The sequence below is a fragment of the Oryctolagus cuniculus genome, chromosome 5 (assembly GCF_964237555.1).
Source record: "Oryctolagus cuniculus chromosome 5, mOryCun1.1, whole genome shotgun sequence".
NCBI classification, from domain to species: Eukaryota; Metazoa; Chordata; class Mammalia; order Lagomorpha; family Leporidae; genus Oryctolagus; species Oryctolagus cuniculus.
In genome coordinates this window covers 161,745,452-161,770,423 of record NC_091436.1, presented here as the reverse complement: position 1 = coordinate 161,770,423, position 24,972 = coordinate 161,745,452, and the positions used below count along the sequence as shown (strand labels likewise).

The following is a 24,972-nucleotide window of genomic DNA, read 5'->3' as shown; positions in this document are numbered from 1 at the left end:
GTGAATATTACATATTTTTAAAGTTGTCTGAATTCTTACTGCCTACATGATAAGTAATGAACTTTTTATGGTGAATGACCATATCCTACTTGTCTTTGCATTGCCATTGTATAGTTCAGTGTGGAGGATCTGGCATGTACCTAAGAACTTGTGTATCATTAATAAGATGATCACACATATGTCTCTTTCTCTCTCAGGCCTCATATTGTCACCTACACAGCAAAGTGTTGATTGCAACAATTTTTCACACACCTTAAAAAAAACAGTATCATTGCATGTAGCACATAAAATCCTACTTAGAGTAGGTAAAATACCATTTTCAAAATCTTTTTATGAGTATATGTGGTTAGCTATTCAATTAATGAGACATGTTTATTACTTCTGCTTCATCAAGTTTATGTTTACTTAGTGACATCAAATTCTTCCTTATATTTACCTTTTGAAAAAATATATAGCAATACAGAACATTTTCAAATCAAATGGTAGTAATGAGAAGATTCAATAAATGTTCTTTGAATGTACAACACTAGCATAAAGATTGGCATTGGTGGTCTTGTGGTATAGTGGGTTAAATCGCTAACGGTGACACTGGCATCCCATATGAGCACCAGTTCATGTCCTGCATGCTCCACTCTCAATCCAGCTCCCTGCTAACATGCCTGAGAAAGCAGCAGAAGATGACCCAAGTGCTTGAGCCTCTGCCATTCATGTGGGAGACCCGGCCCAAGCTGGACCCAGACTTGGCCATTGCAGCCATCTGGGGAGTCAATCAGCAGATGGGAGACCTTTCTCTCTCTCCCTCTCCCTCTCCCTCTCTCTTTCTCTCTCTCTCTCTAATTCTGCCTTTCAAATAAATAAGTAAATCTTTAAAAAAGAAATATTTGTATTTGTGACTTTAAACATGACAATAATCATTTACAAATGCAAGAATCACCACTTAAAAGCATTATTTTTAGAGACTGGACATATTCAAAATGTCTACTATGAATATAATGAGCTTGCCAGATTTGGAATCAAATTGCATTGGCTAAAAAAAATATGTTGTGATGCCTAGCTTCCTAACCTACATATGTGAAGAGAGATGTTCTCTGTGTATTGAGTTGGCAGTAGCAAGTCTCCATTTCAATATATACTAAGCATTATAGAAGACTTTTAGAAGTGGCGGCACAGCCTCCCGCAGCTCTGTTCAGAGTGATACTAGCACTGGTGGTGAAGATGACGATAGTGGTGGCAGGGATAACCATGGTAGTGTTGATGGTGGTGATGGTGATGATAATGGCGTGGTGGTCATGGGGTGTTCTAGTGCTGACAATGATATCCATGGTGATGGTGAGGGTGGTGCTGGTGTGTGGTGATGGTAATCATAGTGGTGTTGGTAGTAATGATGATGGTCAAAATGATGATGTTGATCATGGTAATGATGATAATGACTATGGTGTGTGGTGGTGATAAAGATGGTGATGGTGATCATGGTATGTGATGGTGGTGATCGTGGTGTGATGGCGGCAGCTATGACGACACCTGTGGTGACAGTATTAATGATGGCAGTGGTGGTAATAGCCCTTCCAACTTCTGTGCCTCTACCTCTGTTATGAGAACATTCCTCATTCCAAGACCTATCATTCTATCCTTTCACTGAGCTAAATCCTATTGTTTAACATTTGGGTTTCAGTTTGGTATCTTTTCCTCAGGAAAGCAGCCTCCATTCTCTCAAACTAAATGAAAGTCCCTTATAATCTTGGCAAGTGTCATGAACTTTTCCTTCAAAGCTCTTTTCATAAATGTAAGCAATTAATCATTTATAAAATATCATCGCACACAATCTCTCCCAACTTGACTATAGTCCAAGGTACTCAACCTTTATCTTGCATCACCACAGTCTAGCACTGTGCCTGACGTGATTCCAGCCCCTCAATAAATGCTTAATAAATGAGTGAAACAGTGACAACAATGACTCTCCAGCTGAAATAGTGTGGAAGGACAGTCTCTTGTACTTAATTCAAGGAGTTGAGAGAAGCGACTATTTACCTGCCATTTGGAGAGCATCCCCAGTGTGAGGGTTATTTTAAATAAGAGATGGAAAAACTAGTAAAATTTACGTGAAGGGTCTTCATGGAAGGCCATGGAAAATGTGTTTTATTACAGATTTATGCATGGATTTCAAAATTGATCTGTACCAAAATAAATTTATCTTTTACTTCCAGTTTCGACAAAATGTTTGAAGTTTCTGTCTATAGTTAGAGCCCCAGGAGAATGCTAGTGCAAAACTTAGAGCAAATTGTTAAAAAGAAAAAAAAATTGATGGAGAAATGAAGAAAAATTATTGAAAAGGAGCCTCTCCTGATTGCTCTGTCCTTTTTCTTTGCTTCTGTAGCAGGCAAGGTCTCCGGATAAGGAGGCTGACTGAGCGACAGTAGGGCGTTGCTAGGCGTCGGCGAATCCCTGATGCCTCAGTGTCTTTGGCCACAGTTCCTGTGCAGGACAAGAAAGAGCCATAAAGATGACATGTTTGCTTGTTGGCTCCCTATTGGGGCTCCAATGTATTACCTGGATCTAATTATCTCGTCTCCAGCTGACAGAGGGCTTGCCACAGAGCCGCTCCATCACTACTGCCTCAACCCAGCTTCCAGGGGGCTGTCTAAAAGCTTGATATATTTTTGGATCCCCTGCTCATTGGATGAACAAGCTGAAGCAAATCACGTATTGACCTCAAAGCATTTATAAACTGTAGAACATTATATTCTCATCAGAGCCATAGGGGCAGTAAACTATAGTTTCTGTGCTGTGAAACATGGTTTTGGTTATGCACTGTGTTACTGGGGTTGTACCCAAACAATAATACATCATTTATGGCACATGTCGCCTTCTTTATTGAAAGGCAAAACAAAGAGTTGAGGACAAAAATCATTACTTCTTTAGCAATTTTTCACAAAATGCTTTTCTTTTGTACTTGACACACAGATGGGACATTGCACTGCGAGGGAAATGATGTATGGCAGCGTGACAAATTTCATTTCCTTTCTAAAACCAGAATCAGAAGGATGCACAAATTTCGGAGAGTTGTGTTTCTTTAAAAAGAAAAGGGGGTGGGGAATAAAGATATGCTTTTTAAAGGGGGGAGAGGGGACTCCAGTGGATTTCCCTGAGAACGCATTTGTATGCTTTAATTGACTTGTCGAGTATTGATCAAAGTGCGTCAGTGAAAATATTGGTAACAATAAACTGGCTCACGTAAGAGCTTTTGTATCATCTTGAAAACGGTCACCCATGACTGAGGCTGGAGTTAACAGAATGTGAAGCAGCCCAGGAGGAACCAGACAGACACAGAAGGAACCCACACAGAATCAGCTCCTCTGGGCCTGGGGAAAGTTTCATGCATGAACTTTTTGACAGTTGGAACAAATAGTGCAGCTGCTCTCCATTCTTGGCCATTCCTTCTCCATCCTTCTCTGTTTTCTCCACCCCATCCTCAAATGCAGTGTTTCTCACAGCTTATCCAGCCACCACCTGCTTCTGGGTGCAAGATCGCTAGAGAGGGAAGAATTGGAATGAGACTGCAGAGTTAGGGCATTGTAGGGCATCAGAGTCCACGTATTTCCAACACCCCCAAGGTGTTGTACCCCAAAGTCCTACGTGTCTTATCCCAGTCTGCACTGAGGCTAAATCATAGTTGACATCTGCAAATGAATGAACTTCTTCTGACTTCCTCCCCCTCAGAGTCCTTTTCCCTTGGTGTTTAACTAGGCGATTCTTTCCATTATTCCATTACTGTTTTGATTGACACACGATGTGATCATTGACACCTATATAAGTTACGGTGTGATGTTCTGCTTTAAGTAGATACTGGATAAGGGTCAGAGTAGTTAGTGTATCTGTCAACGTAAACTTCTTATCACCTCCTTATGGTGAGTATATTCAAAATCCTCTCTCCCACCTACTCTGAGACGCATGATGCATTCTTGCACATTACATTCATCCTACTGTAATATACAAGACCAGAACTTATTCCTGCCATCTAACTGTATTGTGGTACTCTTTGATCAGCCTCTCCACCCTCCCCCTACTCTCTCCAGCCTCTGGTAACCACTATTCTACTCTCAACTTCTATGAGATCAACTTTTAAAGATTCCACATGTGAATGAGGTCATGTGGTGTTTTGTCTTTCTGGGCCTGATTTATTCACAGTTATGATAATTTATTGTGTCACTGTTCCAGATAACATGTTTGCATTTTTTTTGAACTGGGGTCTTTGTGTTTCTGAACTTATCATTTTCAAAATTGTGCTAGGAATTTCTTCAAGGGAAATAAATAAAAGGTTGAAATATTTTTAAGAAATGTTAGGGGGCTGGCGCTGTGTCGTAGCAGAGAAGGCTACTGCTTGCGATGCCAGCATTCCATACGGGCCCCGGTTTGAGGCCACGCTGCTCCATTTTCAATCTGGCTTCATGCTAATAGCCTGGGAAAGCAGTGAAGGATGGCACAGGTACTTGGGCTCCTGCACTCATGTGGGAGGCCTGGAAGAAGCTCCTGCTTGCTGGCTTCTGTCTGTCCCAGCTCTGGCTGTTGTGGCCATTTGGGGTGTGAATTAGTGGATGGAAGATCTCTCTTTGTCTCTCTACCTCTCTCACTATAACTCTACCTTTCAAATAAATAAATAAATCTTAAAACACACACAAAGGCCGGCGCCGCGGCTCACTAGGCTAATCCTCCGCCTAGCGGCGCCGGCACACCGGGTTCTAGTCCCGGTCGGGGCGCCGGATTCTGTCCCGGTTGCCCTCTTCCAGGCCAGCTCTCTGCTGTGGCCAGGGAGTGCAGTGGAGGATGGCCCAAGTGCTTGGGCCCTGCACCCCATGGGAGACCAGGAAAAGCACCTGGCTCCTGGCTCCTGCCATCAGATCAGCGCGGTGCGCCGGCCACAGCGCGCTGGCCGCGGCGGCCATTGGAGGGTGAAGCAACGGCAAAGGAAGACCTTTCTCTCTGTCTCTCTCTCTCACTGTCCACTCTGCCTGTCAAAAAAAAACAAAAAAAACAAAAAAACAAAACAAAAAAAAAAACAAAAACACACACACACACACACACAAAAAAGAAATGATAGGATGAGCTCAGTTAAATAGCTTGGTTATAAAAACTGTCAGGGCCTTTATACATGATATATACACATTTTCCAAATAGGAATTTCTCCCTCCTCCCCCAATTTAGAGCTTTAATTTTTTCTTCTATTTAAAATTTTTAAATCATTTTAATTGAAGATATTTTGTTGGTGTAGTGTGATAGTTCACTACAGATATTCAAGGGGTGTTGATTAAATAAGATTCTTCACCTCCTTAAACCTTTCAAATAAGAATTTAGGAAACTCCTTTGTCCTGGAGAATCTCATGAGATCTGTGTTTCAAAGAATACATTTCTATAACACTGCTACACTCAGAAGGAAAATTGCAGCATACAGGGAATCCTGAAGACACTTTGGCAGGTGAGTTGTAACAGAAGAGACATTTGGTGCCTCGTTAATGTAACCGCATATGTGGCTGTTTACTATGCTCGCAGAGGGTTCTGTACTTACAGAGGGGAAAATTGTCTGATGCTAAGAAGTGAAGATTGTGTCTTAGAGAATTTAATATTTATGTTAAAAAGACACATGCTACTAGAAAATGTTTCCTTTGGTAAAGAAAATGGCATTAGCAACATTTACCTAAATTTATATCTATAATAGTTAAGCTACTGTGATTTTTTTTTTTGTTAAAATTCTTATGTGTTAGTTAGATTATGTCAAAGTTAACTACGTTTTAAACACCAATGCAACAGAAACACTGGGCAAGCAACTGCGTTACCACCACACATAGGATACTTCTGCAAAGACAGGGCTGTCCGAAATCTCAGTAGTCCCTGGTCCTTTGGGTGTCACTAGGTACTATTATGAGATCTGTGATGAAAACAAAGGGACTTCTTCCTGTCACGCATCCAGATGCCAAGTGAATCTTCCCTATAGTTTCCTGCATCAAAGAGGTCTGTTTCTCACAGTCAAGGAGCTTACATAGGCCAACTCCACAGTTAACCTTGAAGTTTACTCTTGGTGCTGTACAGTCTATGGGCTTTGACAATTATATCAGGTGACATGTATCTACATGATAGCACCAGACAGTGTCATTTCACTGCTGGAAGAATCCTCTGTGCCCTGTCTGCTAAGCCTTCCCTCTATAGTTTCACCTTTTCCAGAGTTTCACATAGTTGAAATCATACAATAGGTATCTTTTCCCAAATTGCCTTTATTTCACTTAACAAAGAGCACCCAAGTTTTCTCCACATCTTTTTGTGAACTGATATCTCATTGCTTTAACCCTGACTACTCCTGCCTTAGTCCATCTCACAGCATACACGTACTGTAGTTTATTCATCCCTTGACTTACTTTTGGAACTGGACTGCTTCCAAGTCTTGGTAATTATGGGTGAAGCTACTCTCAACCTACCTGGGCAGGTTTCGTGTGGACATTAGTTTTCAGTTCACTGGGGTAGATACCAAGGTGTCTGGCTGCTGGATAATATGGTAAAGAGTAGGTTTAATTTTTGTTTTAAGAAACTACCAATTGTCTCCCAACAAGGCTATCTCATTTTGCATTTCCTATTGTTCCACATCCTTGGCAGTACTGGGTGTTGCCAATGTTTTAGATTTTGACCCTTTAATAGGTGTGAAGTGGAATCTCACTGTTGTTTAAATGTGTAATTCCTGGAGCCAGTGCTGTGGTGCAGCGGCTTAAAGCCTGACCTGCAGCACTGGCATCCCATAGAGGAACAGGTTCAAATCCCAGCTGCTCCTTTTCCAATCCAGCTCCCTGCTAATGAGCCTGGGAAAGCAGTAGAGGATGGCCCAAGCCCTTGGACCTCTGCACCCATGTGGGAGACCCGGAGGAAGCTCCTGTCTCCTGGCTTCGAATAGGCTCAGCTCTGGCCATTGCAGCCATTTGGAGAGTGAACCAGCAGATGGAAGACCTCTCTCTGTGTGTCTTCACCTCTCTCTGTAACTTTTTCAAATAAATAAAATAACTCTTTAAAAAATTTAAAAACGCGTAATTTGTGCAATTAATCTCTATAATTACATTTCCATAAATGATGTACAGTGTTGAGTATCTTTTCATATACTATGTGCTACCTTTAAGTGGAAAGGTATCTATTTAGGTTTTAAGCCCATTTTTAAATTGGGATGCTTGTTTTCACATTGTTGAGTTTTAAGAGTTCCTTGTACATTTTGGTTAACACTTCTTTATCAGGTATTTTGTTTGCAAATATTTTCTCCCAGTCTATCCATTTTTTGACTATTTCTATTTCTCCCAGTCTTTTCATTTTCTTGACTCTCCGATATACTAATCATGTCACCTTTATGGCTTTAGGATATTTTAGTGATGTTTTTGCATTTCTAGATGGAACTTGAAGCACAAGTAAAGTTATGCTTTTTTTTTTTTTTTGGTCTTTTAGTATTATTTTGAAAGGGAAGACCTTTTTATTCATGAATGAAAATCTAAAAATATAGTTGGCCTAATGATCTGCAAGGATTTTCAGGTTAACAAAAAAACACAGTGAAGCCAACAAGTTAAATAAGCTGAAGAATATACCAAAAATGACTTCAGGGGATTCTATTTCTGAAATCTATGGAGTCTAACTTGAAACCCTGTCAAGTTTCAGGGTTTATTGCCTTTGGACTAATGTTACATGTCATATTTTCTTCTCTTCCTTTTTAAATGGAATCATCACAGCATAGTTGAGGCACATGAACTGGATTACGGTAGAACCCTGGGATTCATAGTTTTCATAAGCTCAGTAAGTAGTTGATGGAGTAGAATCTTAGAGTAACTTTAGAATTTGTGCTGAGTGGTCACTATGGCTGGATTCTGAATTCACTATTTGGAAGAGGCTCTCTCCTATCCAGTGAATCTCCCAAAGCACATATTTGTTCTGTCTCCTACAGAAAGCATGAGAGTCAATGTTATCAGTTGCTCTTAGCATTTATTTTATAAAATATTTTTTATTAAAGTTAAAGGCTTATTGGCTCCAGTAAATAAAGAGTTCAACAAATAAAAAGTCCATGCTCAAAAAAGGTGGAGAGAAAGAAAGAGAAGCCTGGATGTACCAGTTTTACTGCAAATATTGTGTTTTGTCAAATTTTGTTTTAATAATTTGTCAGATTGATAGGAATTATATATCACCCTATAATCTTAATGATTTTGTGACTTTTTTAAAAAGATTTATTTATTTATTTGAAAGTCAGAGTTACACATAGAGAGAAGGAGTGGCAGAGAGAGAGAGAGGTCTTCCATCTGATGGTTTACTCCCCAGTTGGCCGCAACAGCCAGAGCTGAGCTGATCTGAAGCCAGGATCCAGGAGCTTCTTCCGGGTCTCCCATGTGGGTGCAGGGGCCCAAGGACTTGGGCCATCTTCCACTGCTTTCCCAGGCCATAGCGGAGAGCTGTATAGGAAGTGGAGCAACCAGGAACTCAAACCGGTGCCCATATGGGATGCCGGCACTGCAGGCGGTGGCTTTACCCACTCCACAGCGCCGGCCCCCGTGACTATTTTAAAATTTACTTTATATGAGTGAAATTGAGCATCCATTCCTCTGATGATTGTGTATAGCCTTTGCCTATTGCCCTGCTACTAGCATTTATCCAGAAGGCTGATTTGTGGCCAACATTAGCAAAGGCAAACTCTACACTTGTCGGTCTTAAGTTTATCTGTACATTATACCTTAAAACAACACCACCCAAACTACACAGGTTCCTCTCCAATTTACATGCAAAAGGCTGTTTCTAGGTGTGTGGCTTATAGCTCAGGTTTAGCTGTTGTGCATAGTTTATCACATGGGTATGTTGCTGTGGATCTTCATTGCAAGTTTCCAGAATTTGCCTTTTCGTATCCATTTATTTCAGTGTTATCATCAAAGCTTTCAAGCTTGTCTCAGCAGGACGTGGAACTGCATGATTGTCTTGATTGGAAACGTCTCCAGTGGTGAACTGTGCCCTTAGGACCCCTGCTTAATTCCAGCCTGAAGGTGTCTGAAGTTCTTGGAGTTGTTTTGCTTGTTTTTCTCTTTCTAGGACTCAGTTCCACTTTCAACTGTGTCACAAGCCAGATGTTTTGGTGCTAATGATGCTTTCAGCATGCCATCACTGATTGCAGCGAAAGAAATAGTCTGATTAAGAGTATATTTAAGGGCCAGCGCTGCGGCACAGCGAGATAAAGCCCCGGCCTGCAGCTCTGGCACCCCTTATGGGTGCTGGGTCTAGTCCCCGCTGCTCCTCTTCTGATCCAGCTCAGTGCTATAGCCAGGGAAAGCAGTAGAAGATGACCTAAGTTCTTAGGCCCCTGCACCTGTGTGGATGACCCACAAGAAGCTTCTGATGCCTGGCTTCAGATCAGCACAGCTCTGGCTGTTACAGTCATTTGGGGAGTGAACCAATGGATGGAAGATCTTTCTCTCTCTCTGGCTCTACCTCTCTTTGTAACTCTGTCTTTCAAATAAGTAAAAGAAAAATATTTTTTAAAAAGAGAACATTTAGAGATAAATTTGATAACAATGCATTCATCATTGTTTTTACCACGGCCATATCAGTTGTATTTAAAAAGTGAATGAAAATGCCCCATAAGAGGCTTGATCAACAAACATGCTTTTGGTACAAAGTAGAACATCTTCCCTCTTTTCTAAAAGATTAAGACGAGAACTTTGCTTGCTTTATTCATGGTCCGACTTGTGAGCTATGGGTGGTTCAGTTAAGGTAAAATATATGTTTATTGGACCTTTATAAATCAGTTAATAAAAATTAAACCCGTTAAGACTATAGCATTTAGATGAGAAAGAATGACTTTTTTAAATGTCACACTGAAAACCACATTTCTTTTCATCAACATCTGTTCTGTGTTAAGCTGCCTATAAAGTCTGGTACCCTGTTGACAGTGGAAGATGAAAACAAACAAACAGGAAAACTCCAAAGGCATGGTATTAACATCAAAGTAGAATAACCCTGCTCCCTTTCTCTGGCATTCGAAACACATCTTTATTTTGACCCTAAACAATTGGATTTGCTTCCCACCAATCTTGACTTTGGAACTCCGGATTGAGAACTGAAACAGGAGAGCAAAGGGAACTGGGGATGCACAAGGAACTGTTTGAACAAATTAAACCATTTGCAGTTCTAAGACCTCCTTTATTGTTTAAGACAATCAGGAACCGACACCACATTTGTAGATTAAAGTCTTGCTGTGCAACCACACTGGCAGGTACCATGCAGAAGGAAAACTGATCCCAACTCTGGCTTTACTGACTATCAGATAAAGTAGTTTAAAAGTTGAGATTATAGAGAATGAAAGAGAGAGCCCTTGTATTTTTTTTTGTGTATGGATACTGGAGTTTGAATATATTACCCTTGTTTTTATTGAAAATGATGATATAGCTACATTTGTCTTGATACTTTATGAGTAGTCTGTGTCTATCCTGAATAACGGCCAATGTGTGGGATGTCTCACCTTTGATGATTACTCACACTGATGATTACAGATATGTCCATTGGGCAGGGACTGCGTCTATTCTGCACTACTGAGTTACATGGAGAAACCAGCTACGTCAGTGTTTACAGTAACCTGGTGTTGTCTACTGTTTACCAGGCAGTGTAGTATGTGCAGGGAGAACAGACAGAAATGTATCTCTGTCCCTAACTTCCTGGAGCTGGTGGGGAAACCAGTTCCACCACCAACACTAGCAGCAAGCAGGAAAGGACTGGGTGCCAGGCCCAGAAGAGGCGTGGACAAGTCCTTGCTCCCCAACAGGCTGTTTCTTAGAACTGTGTGTTGCTCTACCGCTGTGTGATTGAGCGATTCTCGTACCATGTAAGTAAGGCAGGAGAAATTGGTCAGCACAGAGAATAAAATGCAGTTAGCACTTTTTTCTTCCAAAAATAAATATTTTGAAAAAAATTCCTGCTACTTGTTGATAACTTGGCATTTCGCTCTTCCCACTGACAGGATCTTATCCAGCTGTAAATGTGTGTGCAGCATTCACTCGAAGCCCCAAGCTGAGAACTTCCACAGGGTCGTTCCAAATGTATTCTTCTCTAAGGTCACTACATTCTAAGACAACTCTTTTCCATTTTAGCATCATAACTATCTCTGTCACAAAGGCTTCTGCAGGGTGCCAATAGGAAAGTTCTAGTGAACTCACATGTTAAGTACCTTTAAGTATCTTGTTTTTTTTTTTTTTGTATAAAGAAAACTTTCTAGATTAAAAATATAAACTTTAAAGATCTACTTCCAAGATCTTTGCTCTTATTCTCTCTTCTTTTTCTGCTGAAATCTTATTCATCCACACATCTCTGAATTTCCTATTGCAAGCATGGATTTGAGAGAGAGCCATGGAGAATTTCTGAGGCTAGCAGCTGTGGTCAGTAAGACCCAAGGAGGAGGATGGGGAAAGTTCTCCCTGTTTTGTTTGAAGACAGAAGGCAGGAGAAGGCACAGCAGCTGCTCAGGTCAGAGGCGTTCTTTGCTGTAGGATTCACTTTTCTTGACCTGAATCTCCACTGAACCAATTATACAATTGAATTAACTCATCCTTACTGCCGTGCATGGCCTCCAGCTGAGGAGCCGCTGTGCAGTGAGATCTGGTAGGACCGGGGTGGGGTGGGGGGAGTAGAAGCTGAGGAGGAGAAGGAAGGAAGAGAGTTTCATAGACTCCCAGGAGTTGCCCGGGTGAGACCTGTGGAAGTCACTGACTCGGAGAACTGGCTGTAACTGAACTAACTGCTCCAATCCTGTTGGTGTTTCCAGCCACCATTTGACATCACTGACCCGCGTGGTTATTGACTTGGGGGTGCATTGGGGTCACAGGCCAATGCTGAGGAGCCGCCCAGCCACACAAAAGGATGCTCCTTTGGGAGGTGGTTATTTTGTTTTATTTCAAACCTTTGCTTTATATGTAAAGCTCCAACACAGAGTGAACACAGAAGACCTTTTGTTACTCTAGTATTTCTTTTTTTGGTCATCTAAAGGAGAGGAATTTAGTCTATTAAGAATGTTGTACAGCTTAGATACAGATAATGATGTCGATAAAAATAGACATGTAGATGGTGTGCACACTAAGTGTGCAACACATCAAATCCATCTGCATCAACACTTTTCAGAGTACAACCCAAATATTCTTAAATGTGTGGAGAGTGTACAATACCTCATTAGCAAAGGCTCAGGAATAGCTAAAATCAGCACAGAAAACAAAAACCCCTTGATGAGTTAAAAACCATTTAACCAATTACTTCTCATTCATAACACCAACTTTACCTTTAAAACAATTTGTCTCTAATCACTGATTTCTTATTCTTTCCTTTCTTCTCTTTATATCTTTTCTCACTTATTTTCCTCTTTGTTCTCAATAATTAAACAGGAGCTATGAGGCAGCAACAGAATGCATGAAGTCTGATTCTAGTTTCATTGCCCATATTAGGAAGATACGCACAATAGCAATTTTTTACAGGTGAATAATGTGAGGTAAAATGTTAAATTGATGTATTATATCTATAATGAGGAGGGCTGGAAATTATACTCTAATAAACCTTTCTCCTTTCACCCTTTCTATATATACTGCTTATGTATACATATGTATATCTATATCTCTATATATACATACATATAGGCATACACACTCATATAACACATTGATCAGCTTGTGAAAGATTATAGCATCAAATGGGTAAGAATATCTAAGAGGCTTCTCCACTTAATGGTTCTAGAATAAGCTCCTTTCCAAGGTAATCCATTTTTCTTTATGCTTTTAAAAATAAAACAGGGTACATTTTTAAATTATGCACATGGAGGCAATATTCGGCTGGCTGCTTAACATTCAGAAGGGATTTCTCTGATCCACCCTGTCACTGCCTTTCTCTCTGGGCTCTGCAGTATGAGCAAACACTGTTATTTACCCTGGGACACAGGTGACTGAACTTATAAAAATCACTACAAGACAAGATGTATTGAGGCCTGGCATGGAATGACAAATTCTGGTGAGGTTCACCAAGAAGAGACATATTGATTCTTAAATGATTAATAAGGAGAATATAATTGTATTTCATTAAGATGGATGGGATTTCATTTAGTCTGTCTTCCCCCTTTCCAGTTCAGATGCGAGAGGAAATCAAGTCATCGTCAATGGCACCTCGTGTTAGCCTGCCATGGCAACAAGCTCATTGATTGAGTAACAGAACTTCCAGATGCACTGGCTGGTCTCTCTGGGTTGCTGAAAGCACAGATAACAAGGCCAAGGGAGATGCAGGAAATGTGTGGAAATCCACGGTGCAATTTCTCATGGGTTCCTCGTAGAAATAAGCCCTTTTGTAATTCTAAGATTCAGGTACAAAATGATGCCCGCTTCCTTTATTTGGTTAAAGCTACTGTGAGTGGGGTCAAGTCTGTGTAAAGCAGAACACTTTGCACCAGGATTTTCTTAGTTAAATTGCACTTAGGTAATAATAATACCTAAGGATTACCGAGGACAGGACTTCCCTTTCTGCATCATCTAGGCTTTTTTTTTTTAAAAAAAAGATTTATTTATTTATTTGAAAGTCAGAGTTACACAGAGGGAGGAGAGGCAGAGAGAGAGAGAGAGAGGCAGAGAGAGAGAGGTCTTCCATCCGCTGGTTCACTCCCCAGTTGGCCGCAACAGCCAGAGCTGCGCCGATCCAAAGCCAGGAGCCAGGAGCTTCTTCCAGGTCTTCCATGCAAGTGCAGGAGCCCAAGGACTTGGCCATCCTCTACTGATTTCCCAGGCCATAGCAGAGAGCTGGATCGGAAATGGAGCAGCTGGGACTAGAACCGGTGCTCATACAGGGTGCTGGCGCTTCAGACCAGGGCTTTAACCCACTGCACTACAGTGCCGGCCCCCTCATTTCTTTTCCCCCCAAACATCTCTGTGTGGTGGGTACCACTGATATCATCATTTTACTGCTGAGAAGGCCGAGATTCAGAGTGACCAAAAAAGATCACGCTTTGCCTTGAATCCATCCTACCTGAGTCTGTTTCTAAACAACTTAAGAGCTTCTCACAAGATATTTTAATACAGTCTGCTTCCATTTTACAGGGTTTGCAATGTGGGTTCAATCAACCAACAAGAGAAATTTTTTTTAAATTGCATCTGTACTGAACATTTACAGACTATTTTTTCCTGAATGATACAGTATAACAAGTATATACATAGTGTTTACAATGTGTGAGGTATTTAATTAATTTAGAGGTGAATCAAATCATACAGGAAGATATGTATAGGTTCTGTGCAGATATAGCATCACTTAGTACAGGGGCTTGAGATTCTAAGGATTTCAGCATCCACTGGTGGTGATGGGGTGTGTGTGTGTGTGTGTGTGTGTGTCTGAGGTGGGGGAGCGGCGGGGGGTGCCATAGAACCAATGCCCCACGGAAACCAAAAGAGAAACCAATCTGAGGGCAGTGATACGTGTGTAGACTTTGGAGCCAGATATTGGGATTAAGGCCAGCTCCGCCACTTAATAGTCACCAAATTAAGGAATTATGTAATCCCTGATCTTTTTTTTCTTGTCTTCTGTAAGAACGAGGAGAAAGTGCTGTCTTCGTGCACAGCACAGACGCTAGGACAGTGGAGTCCACCAGGCCAAGCTCCTCTAGCTTCGCTCGTTCCAAAGACAGTCAAGGCCAAGATCAATGTTAACATGCAGGGGAGACACATTCTGCCCATTGTACGTGGAACGAGAACAATATTTTCTGAATGAGAATCCAAACGACCCCATTCCTTGACTGTTAGAAGACTCAGCTTTGTTGTCCGTGGAAACAGGACAGTAGTAACCAGTCCAGACCATGTTGTGTGAGGGCTGCAGGATATGAAGCAAATAGCCTCGTTTTCACTGCCTAGTTCAGAGCCTTGGATGTGGTCAGTACCCCACAAGTGGGGGCTGTTATGATTAGCATTATGGTTGTTATTAGGACAGCACAGCAATAGTAGTAGCGGTAAAACAGACAGAATTACCTAGTCCAAACTGCAATTTAATAAAGAAATTACCACATAAAGCCTCTATGGTTTCCAATGTTCAAATAACTGGCATCTAATAAAATACACGCAGTGATAAAACTGAACTGCATATATCATAATAATTTGATAAGACGCAAGATTCGTCAATTATCATTAGCCTTCACATATTCAAAAGATGTCAACAGATACATTGACGACTAAGCCAGTTTATCATGGCCACAGTTTTCCAGATTGTCTCAAATATAGGATAATGCTAAAAATAGAAATTACATAAATATACAATTACACACAAATTTGAAAAAAAAAAAACTAAGCAGTATAAAATTAGTACCATTATTTAAAATACTTTAAAAGCATTTATAACGAGACAAAAAGAATAAGGTGGCACTATGTGGCCTATTACTAAGAGAGAAACTGAGGCAAGGAAGAGAAATGATCTTGTTAGTCTTTAGTGTAGATGCCAAAGAGTACTTACTTACTTTCCAGGCTGCCTTCTACTCCCAACAGCCAATTCTAACGTGGGTTTTGAATGTCACCGTACTCAGAGGTGGGTGTGCTGGAGCACTGGAGGTTTGCGATTCTGACTTTTGTTTTATTTATAAATCACTGTGGATAAACTCATCACTTCTATGAATCCCCTGTGGTGGTGGAGGAGTCAGATGTGGAGGAGCTGGGCCCTCCGAGACCAGCCTGAGGTAGGGTAGGCGTGTAGGGAGAACAGGATTGGGGGAAGTGGGTGTGGAGATGGGGGAAGGTGCTTCTTTAGCATTCATGACTGCTGGGCAGTCATGACAGAGTTGATAGGTACATAGAAAGATTAGATAGATGCTAGATTAGACAGGTAGATGGGAAGAGAGGACCCTTGTTTCTGATTCACTCACTAAATGCCCACAAGGGCTGGCTCCCAGCCAGGAGCCAGAAATTAATCCGTATCTCCCATGTGGGTAGCAGGGACCCAAGTGCTGGGGCCATCACCTGCTGCCTCCTGGGGAGTGCATTAGCAGGAAGCTGGAATTGGAATTGGGGACAGGATGACAGAGGATGTGGGTGTCTGGGCTACTAGCACAAACACCAGTACCTCTCCCTTTTGGTGTTTTAGAAAATTCCCAAGGTAATCACTGGACCAGTAACTGTGTAGGTGGCCTCCTGAGAGGGGCTGTGTTCACACAACTGGTGAAAGAAGACAGAGGGAGTTGACAATCAGCTTTCAGCTCCTCGCTTTGAAGGAGGCAGTCACCTGTTGAATGAGTTGAAACTGTCCAGAAAGGTAATGTGGTAACAGTAGGAAATAAATCAATTGGGCAGAGGAATGGGGCATGCCCCATACTTGGAGGTGTATTTATATCAGGTAACAGAGAGAATATTTTCTAATAAAAATAAAATAAAGCTTAAATGGCATGAGAGTTGCTTTAGATTACAATGGTTCCTGTATAGTAGCATTTTGATTATTTAAATGGAAATAAATCAGAACATATAGATTAAATTTCTTTGAAAAACACACTGGCTTTTGTATATTTTTTATTAAAATTTCATTTCTAATTTCCTGAAGTAGGCGCCAGAAAAAAATTAAAAAGAAAGGAAGGGTAACGAAAAAACACATTCATCTCTGAGCTTGTTTTTATAATATTTTTGGTAAATAAGAAAATTCTCTCTCTCTCTCTCTCTCTCTCTCTCTCTCTTTCTCCATCTACCCTGCCACTTTGCCTTTCAAATAAATAAATGAATCTTAAAAATCAGAAATAGAAATTGAAAAAAATTAAGTTGCTATGAGTGCTTGCTATACAATATATGCAAGAAGACTTGACAGTAAGAGGGATTTGAATATAACAGCCAAAGAAATGTTAACATACAAAATTTCATGTATAATGCTTTTATTTAAAAAAAGATTTTATTATTCATATGAGTGGTAGAGTTACCGATAGTGAGAGGAAGAGACAGAGAAAGAGGTCTTCCATGTGCTGTTTCACTCCCCAGATGGCTGCAATGGCCAGAGCTGGATGAACCCAAAGCCAGGAGCCAGGAGCTTCTTCCAGGTCTCCCACGTGGGTGCAGGGTCCCAAGCACTTGGGCCATCTTCTACTGCTTTTCCAGGCCATAGCAGAGAGCTGGATTGGGAAGAGGAGCAGCTGGGACTAAACCCAGTGCCCATATGGGATGCTGGCACTGCAGGCAGAGGGTTAACCTACTGCACCACAGCACCAGCCCTTGTATAATACTTTAAAGACAGATAAATAACCCTTCTCATTCCAAGCATAGGCTTTTAAGAGATTTCTTTATGTAGTGTTTTTTGAATGCTATTTGCATGAGACATTTAGATATCATTTCAATTTGAAACAGGATTTTAAGGAGTAAAATAAAAACTAGAATTTTTCCAATAAATGAATAATCAGTTGAAGGGCATCAAAAAGAGAGGCCCATGAAAATGGGGTATACTAGAATCATCAGTACTAATAAATATTAGCTCTGCATGACCTCACTTTATTATCACAATATTTATGTTGTATTATCCAGATTTTACAGAAGTGGAAACTTAGGTTTATGGAAGTCAAGAATTTTATCCAAGTCTGTGAAATTAGGAGGGAGTAGATTAATTCCCACCTCATGCTATAACCACCCCCACCATACCCTCTTTCGGTCTTTGTGTAACCACTCCATTTTGATAGAGAGAAAATTCTAGTAGTTTCTTCAGAAAGAGGGTATGGGAGGCAAGTTATTGAGCCTTCCATGCCTGGAGTAACTTCTATGTGTTCTACATTTTACAGGTAGTTTGGTTGGTATAGAATACTAGAATAGAAACTATTCCCCTTTAAAATCTTTTTAAAAGATTTGGCCGGTGCCCATCCCCCGCGCCCCGCGCTCGAGCCGGGGTTATAATTGCCTCTCACCCCCCCGGAGGGGTTATTTTGGGGGTGGTTGGAGGCGGCGGCGGCGACGAGGGGAGTTTCCTTGTGCCTCCATTCCCGGGAGGCGGGGAGCGGCGTTGGAGGCCACCGTTTCCAGCACCAGCATTGGATGTTGATTGGCAGAGCAACAACACCTTTGCTTCATGTAGTACGGATATGTGCATTCATGTCTGTAAATTAGGACAAGACAGACCTATTAAAACATTCCAGGGACATACGAATGAAGTAAATGCTATCAAATGGGACCCAACTGGCAATCTCCTGGCCTCCTGCTCTGATGACATGACTTTGAAGATATGGAGTATGAAGCAAGACAATTGTGTCCATGATTTGCAAGCACAAAATAGAGAGATTTATACTATCAAATGGAGTCCAACTGGACCAGGGACGAATAATCCAAATGCCAACCTTATGTTAGCAAGTGCATCCTTCGATTCTACTGTTAGGTTATGGGATGTTGACAGAGGAATTTGCATACATACTTTGACAAAACACCAAGAGCCTGTGTACAGCGTAGCTTTCAGTCCTGATGGCAGGTATCTGGCAAGTGGCTCTTTTGACAAATGTGTACACATCTGGAACACACAGACAGGTGCTCTAGTTCACAGCTATAGGGGAACAGGTGGAATTTTTGAAGTTTGCTGGAATGCAGCAGGAGACAAAGTTGGAGCCAGTGCATCAGATGGTTCAGTTTGTGTATTAGACCTTCGGAAATAGCGCTACTAGTTGGAAGCCATGGACCGACTATGAATGTGTACATAGCCAAAATGACTGTCCCTGACCCATGTACTGCTATAGTCCCACTTGAACCATGGCCAGTCCACTACAGCCAAACCTAAAGGAAATATATACATACAGTGTATATAAACAAAATTGCACCCTGAAGATGACAGTTTTGTCACAGCTTGTGAATTCTGTTCACCAAGTGCTGGAATCTAATCTGCTGTGCCCCTAAAATAGCATTTAGAAGTTTTGGATATGAAAAACAGAAGAGAGAAATATACATTATAAAAGCAGACCATACATGTACCAGTTTTTGGATACTAATGACAGCCTTGTTTCTCCCCTTGAATCAGCAGACACCATGGATTATATTCTTTTTTCCCTTCAGTAGTGAGCAGTTTGTATGTACAGAGAAAATGGACTTACAAAAACTTGCAGCAGTAGTTTGTTCTTGCTTTTCAATTTTGTTTTTGGTTTAGATTATGGATGCGTGAAGTAAGGGAGTGAATCAATTTCTTGTTTATATTTTTTCACCTTTTAAACAACAAAAAATTCTTAAAAATATTTTAATGCATTTTTTTTGAAAAGGTAGATGTTAGGTACATTTTATGCCTCCCAGAGCATATATTCAATTGGTGCATATCGTGGAAGGGGGAATTGGAAATCAAATGAAAATATATGACTTTGGTCTTGTCAATCTGTAAGACACATCAGTAAAAGGGTATTATGCTCTGTTTTTGTGGTGATGTGGCTTAAATATAATAGTTTCTTTTTTTGGGACAAATTTCTGCCAATTAAAAACTAGAAGGGCACAAATTTTTTTTTGATACCATAGAGAAGATACATTTAAAAAAATCTTCTGATGTTTTGTAGCCATAACTAAAATATGGTTAAAATGTGCACTATTGTGAAAAGGAGCAAAGTAGTTTTGGGGTTTTTTGTTGTTGTTTTGTTTATTTGTTTGTTTTGCTTTGGTTTTTAAGAGATTAAAATGTTTCTGGATAAGGATTAGCTTCTCAAGTGTCCATCATTCTATATAGAAGCTTAAATGTGTAATGTAACCAAACCTCCAGTATTAAAAAAAAATCTCTCCTATTATTTTTCTTTATACAAAGCAAGATAACAGCATATAACACTGCCATTACATGGCAAAATGTTTGCTACCTTAGTTTAAAAATCAATCTTTAAAACAAAAGACTTGCTTCAAGGTGTTTTTAAAATAGCAGTGATTCAGAATTTAAAAAAAAAAAAAGTATAATTGCACTAACTTCCCTGCTGCTCTCATTCTGCATTTGTGGTACTCGTGACTACATATTTTTCAAATATAGATTTAAGCTGCTAGTTTTTGTTTTAAGAAGTCACTACTCTATCATGTCTTTTACTCTGTTCATAACATCAAATATTTTCTTAAAGATAGGTATCAAGTCAAACCTCCTCTTATGCTCATGAAACTAAAAGTAAAGTATACAGACAAATGAAAGCATGGGGCCATGTTATATGTGAGAACAGGGTTGGTCATGATTTAACATAATCCAGGAATGTCAATTTTGAAGAGTTGTCAAATTTATATATCAAAGATTTTAATTAAGGAATTGCTTCTTGAGCTTAGCAAATTTATAACACTATTTCTGTCACTAATTATTTTGAGACCTTTACTACTAAAATTTTAATCTGTGTTTTAAGTTTAAGTAGAAATTGATTTAACCCACGTAATGCAGCTTTGATTTTCAGCATTTGTTGTTTTGCTATTTCTACAAAACAACATTGATTGAAGCAAGTCTTGGTTTTACTAAGGTAGGGTAGCATTTGCTATTGGTAAAGAGAATAAATACACTTAATTTCACAATACATTGTTATATGTACCCCAGTTGTTCTTAGTGGGGACTATGATACTGTAATAATATTTTTTAAGACTTACATCCAGAGAGGCAGTCATTCATGATGGTTTTGTGCCAGCTGTTTTTAGGGTTTTGGATCACATTAGAGATACCTAGAACTTATTACCCTGTGACTTATGTAGGAAACCTAATATGCTGAGTATCTGGCACTTGAAATCCTGCTTTTATTGCTGGAGGTCCACATCTGTGCTTGACCTCTGTTGTTGTTTTAAAAAAAATAAAAATAAAAAAATCTGTGCAATAATTTTTAAGTGTGCTCCCAGGAATAGACACAAATGTTTTGAGTATGTTTAAGCTGCATTTTCCTTTAACGATGCATTTGTCAATTGCACTGAACTTAAATCTGAAAGTCAGAGGTGATTATTGATAGTACTTTTGTATTTTGATATGGACAATTCATTTGCATACAGTTATTGACTTTTTCCCCAGCTAATTAAAAGATAGTCAAGAAATTCTGCAATGTAGCTGCCAAAATAGACAGCTACATTTCTATGATATTGTCATCTTTTCTGTTTTTTTTAATTTAGCTATTTTACTTAGGCATAATAGCCACAATAGGACATATAAAAATTATAAATACAGAGCTTTATTATCCTGAAGTCTTGGGTCTTTTAAGTATACACTCCTCTGAAAGGTATCCATTTTGTAGGCTTGAGTTTTTCATGAGCATATGATTGTTTTTGCTGCTGTTCTCAACATCATAATTGCCTGCTGATGTGCCACGATGCTGCTCCAATAGATAAAAATAAGATTGTCTCTGATTTGAGCAGTAGCATGATTGCAAGAGACCAAGGTTCACAACCTGTAAAGTTCTATAGTTGGGGTTCTTGCTCATTTTCTTCCTATTTTTTTTTTGTGAGAACTTATTCCTGAAGATCAACTGAATCCAGTAGTTTTTGTATCGTATTTCATTGTATATCATTGTTGTATAAGCTACTGTAAGAAACTTATAAGGAAAAATGGAAAGGAGAATGTGAATGAATAGTTGTTGATTAAAATAGAATAAAGAAAGAGCAGCTGCCACTCTTTTTTTTTTTTTTTTTTTTGACAGGCAGAGTGGACAGTGAGAGAGAGAGACAGAGAGAAAGGTCTTCCTTTGCCGTTGGTTCACCCTCCAATGGCCTCCGCGGCTGGCGCGCTGCGGCCGGCGCACCGCGCTGATCCGTTGGCAGGAGCCAGGAGCCAGGTGCTTTTCCTGGTCTCCCATGGGGTGCAGGGCCCAAGCACCTGGGCCATCCTCCACTGCACTCCCTGGCCACAGCAGAGGGCTGGCCTGGAAGAGGGGCAACCGGTAGCTGCCACTCTTAAACATCATAAAGGAATATTTCTTTCTCCTGTGTGTAGGAAACCCGTGTAAGTTCTTATTTGTTACAATCCCTGTTTTCTATCATTTATCAGGAAACATCATTGACTTTCAAAATGACTTTTAGAAGTGAGATTTTAATTTCCTAATAGATCTTAGAGTGTTTTGCCTTCTGTTTTAGTTATTCTCTAGATAAACACATTTTAGGTTTAACACCTTTTACAGATACTGAAAGTGCCTCCTTTTGTGGTGTAAAAAACAAATTATGGTGCAAAAAGTAATCACTAGATTGAATTACATGAAGGTTTTTTTGCTTTTTGACATGTAAAAATGTCAAGAGAAAGGCCAAAGATTTGTACTTTTTCACGTAACTTATAAAGCACTCCTTTTTTCCTTAAACTTCTTTCTGTCAAATTAGATTTAGTGAGAGAGTACTATTTTTAAGGAGCTATCTGTTAATGTAGAATGATTTTGTTAAGAGTAATGTAAACTATTACTGAATAGAGGCCTAAAGAAGACTGTGCATTTTTGCTATTTAAAGGAATCACAAATGACCATACTTAACATGAGCAAAAATGGCAAGTTTTACAAGATAAGTAGAAAAATCTCAAATGCAGTGCTATTTACTCTTTCATTTTCTGAAGCACATTGTACATTTCTACCGAACCTATGTTTATTCTCACATGCTAAGGATGGTACTTGCATATTGCGGATATCTGTTGACAGTTTCTGCAAAGTCCGATCTCAGTGGACCAACATTGTGGCATGGCAGCAAATGCCAACGTTTTGGGGAATAGCAGCAAATCTATAAGAGACCCTGGTTGTTTTGTTTTTGTTGTTGTTGTTTCCAAAGCCTCCCCCTTCTCCTGAGTCAGCAGGATTGGAAGGAGGGTAGGGAAGTTATGAATTACTCCTTCCAGTAGTAGCTCTGAAGTGTCACATTTAATATCAACTTTTTTTTTTAACATGATTCTAGTTAAATGTAGAAGAGAGAAAGAAAAAAAAGAGGAAGTGTTCACTTTTTTAATACACTGATTTAGAAATTTGATGTCTTATATCAGTAGTTCTGAGGTATTGATAGCATCCTTTATTTCTGCCTTTACGTTGACAGTGTTGAAGCAGGGTGAATAACTAGGGCATATTTTTTTTCTAGTAAGCTGTTTCATGATGTTTTCTTTGGAATTTCTGGATAAGTTGAAGAAAACATTCTGCATGTTGTATCTAGTCTGATGTACTTATCCATCTCATTACAAAACAAACAAACAAACAAAAAAAAACCACACAGACTGCATTTTGTAGCTCTGAAATCCTTGAATACAGAAGTAATTTTCTTCTTTCCTGACTTTGACATTGTAGCTATAATGTTTTCATTTTGATTTTTACAAATCCTTTGGGTCTAATTCTGTGAGCCTACCTATAGCACTGGATTAAAATGTCTGCATCATTTCTTTAGTTATCCAGTTAACTTTAAAACTGTTGTAAAAGTGTAAACCAGCCCATGACAGTTTTTGTACATGTTAAAGAACTTTATTGTTCAGTTTTCATGATTATTGTGTAAGGAAGACTGATATAGATGTTCTATGCTGTCCTGGACCATGTTAATTACACTTACGATGTATTTTGGTTCCACATCACAATGATTTGTTCCCAATGACCTTATTATCCTTTCTAGGCACATTTTTTGTTGATGTTGTTGCAGTTTCCCTTTGCATTGTATTGCTTTGACAACTGTAATTTGAATCAGATCTGAAAGAGGTCCAGAATAAAATATATTTTGATATTAAAAAAAAAGATTTATTTATTTATTTGAAAGCCAGAGTTACACACAGAGAGAAGGAGAGGCAGAGAGAGAGAGAGAGGTCTTCCATCCACTTGTTCACTCCCCAATTGGCCAGAATGGCCGAAGCTGCGCCAATCTGAAGCCAGGAGCTTCTTCTGGGACTCCCATGCAGGGGCCCAAGGACTTGGGCCATCCTCCACTGCTTTCCCAGGTCATAGCAGAGGGCTGGATCGGAAGTGGGGCAGCCGGATCTTGAACCAGTACTCATGTGGGATGCCAGCACTGCAGGCAGTGACTTTACCCGTGAAGCCCCTCCCCTTTAAAATCATGTAATCTGTGTGTCTTAGTGTTTTCTAGCTTTCTCTATCGTCATCAAGAGAGTTACAGGGCTACTCTGATTTCTGAACATTTTTGTGTGGATTTTAATTTTTTCTCCTCTGGGAGTCTTGGGTATTTTTCTCTTGCCTCAATTCTACCACAGTTCTCTAGAAACTTACCAAGTTGCCGATGCTTATTTATTCTTTGTGCTGAATCCTTTTCAAACATAAAATTTATGTTATTTACCTCTAGAAAATATTGTTTAATTTTTTTATTGGTCATTTTTGATCTACTATTTTATTTCTGTTGTTGTTGGTCCATGTATTTGGGAGATCTAAATAAGAGTGGGTAAAATTGTTGGATTTCCAGACCTCCAAAATTCTTATCTTTTCGGCTCAAATTTTCCACCTCTTTGTTTTTTTTTTTTTCTTGTGCAATTCTTACAACATTTCAGAGAATGTTTTCTATTGACTAACTTCATATAGACCTATAAAACTCTGAAGACTCATTTTGTGTTTCCTCACTGTCCCTCCTGACTACCACCCTGTTCTTGTTTCGTGGTTGGTGCATCTTTTATAATCTTTCTGAAGATATGAATATGAAGATATGTTTCAGGGAGATGTCTTCTGCTTACATAATCTCAGTTTTCTTCCATTGTGTTTGCTTATTTGTATGAGTCTCCAGCTGTTAAATCAGTTTCTGTCCTCTAATACCCTTTAAATCTAGTCTCACTTTTGTTTTTCTCTTTATTTCTGAGGAATAAACCGGAAACTATGATCACAAGGGTGGAGTATGCCAACTTTGAAAGCCACTCTTTTTGGGTCTTAAATTTTCCAAGTCAATATGCCAACCTGCATGACAAACGTTGACTGCCCATTTTGGAGGGTTGGGGATCCAATATCTACACTCCTTATCTACCTACAGAGGTCCCACAGAGATTAATGCCTTGCATAGTAATTATCAGTCCATACAGCAGTTACCCATTCATCTTTGAGCTTATTAGATCTTTAACCATATCCTG

The 24,972-nt window shown here is 39.7% G+C and overlaps 1 pseudogene; it reads left to right on the top strand.

Annotated features, from left to right (window-relative positions):
* Positions 1–1,454: 1,454 nt before the first annotated feature.
* LOC103349709 (F-box-like/WD repeat-containing protein TBL1XR1 pseudogene) lies at positions 1,455–20,082 on the top strand (annotated as a pseudogene).
* The last annotated feature ends 4,890 nt before the right edge of the window (positions 20,083–24,972 follow it).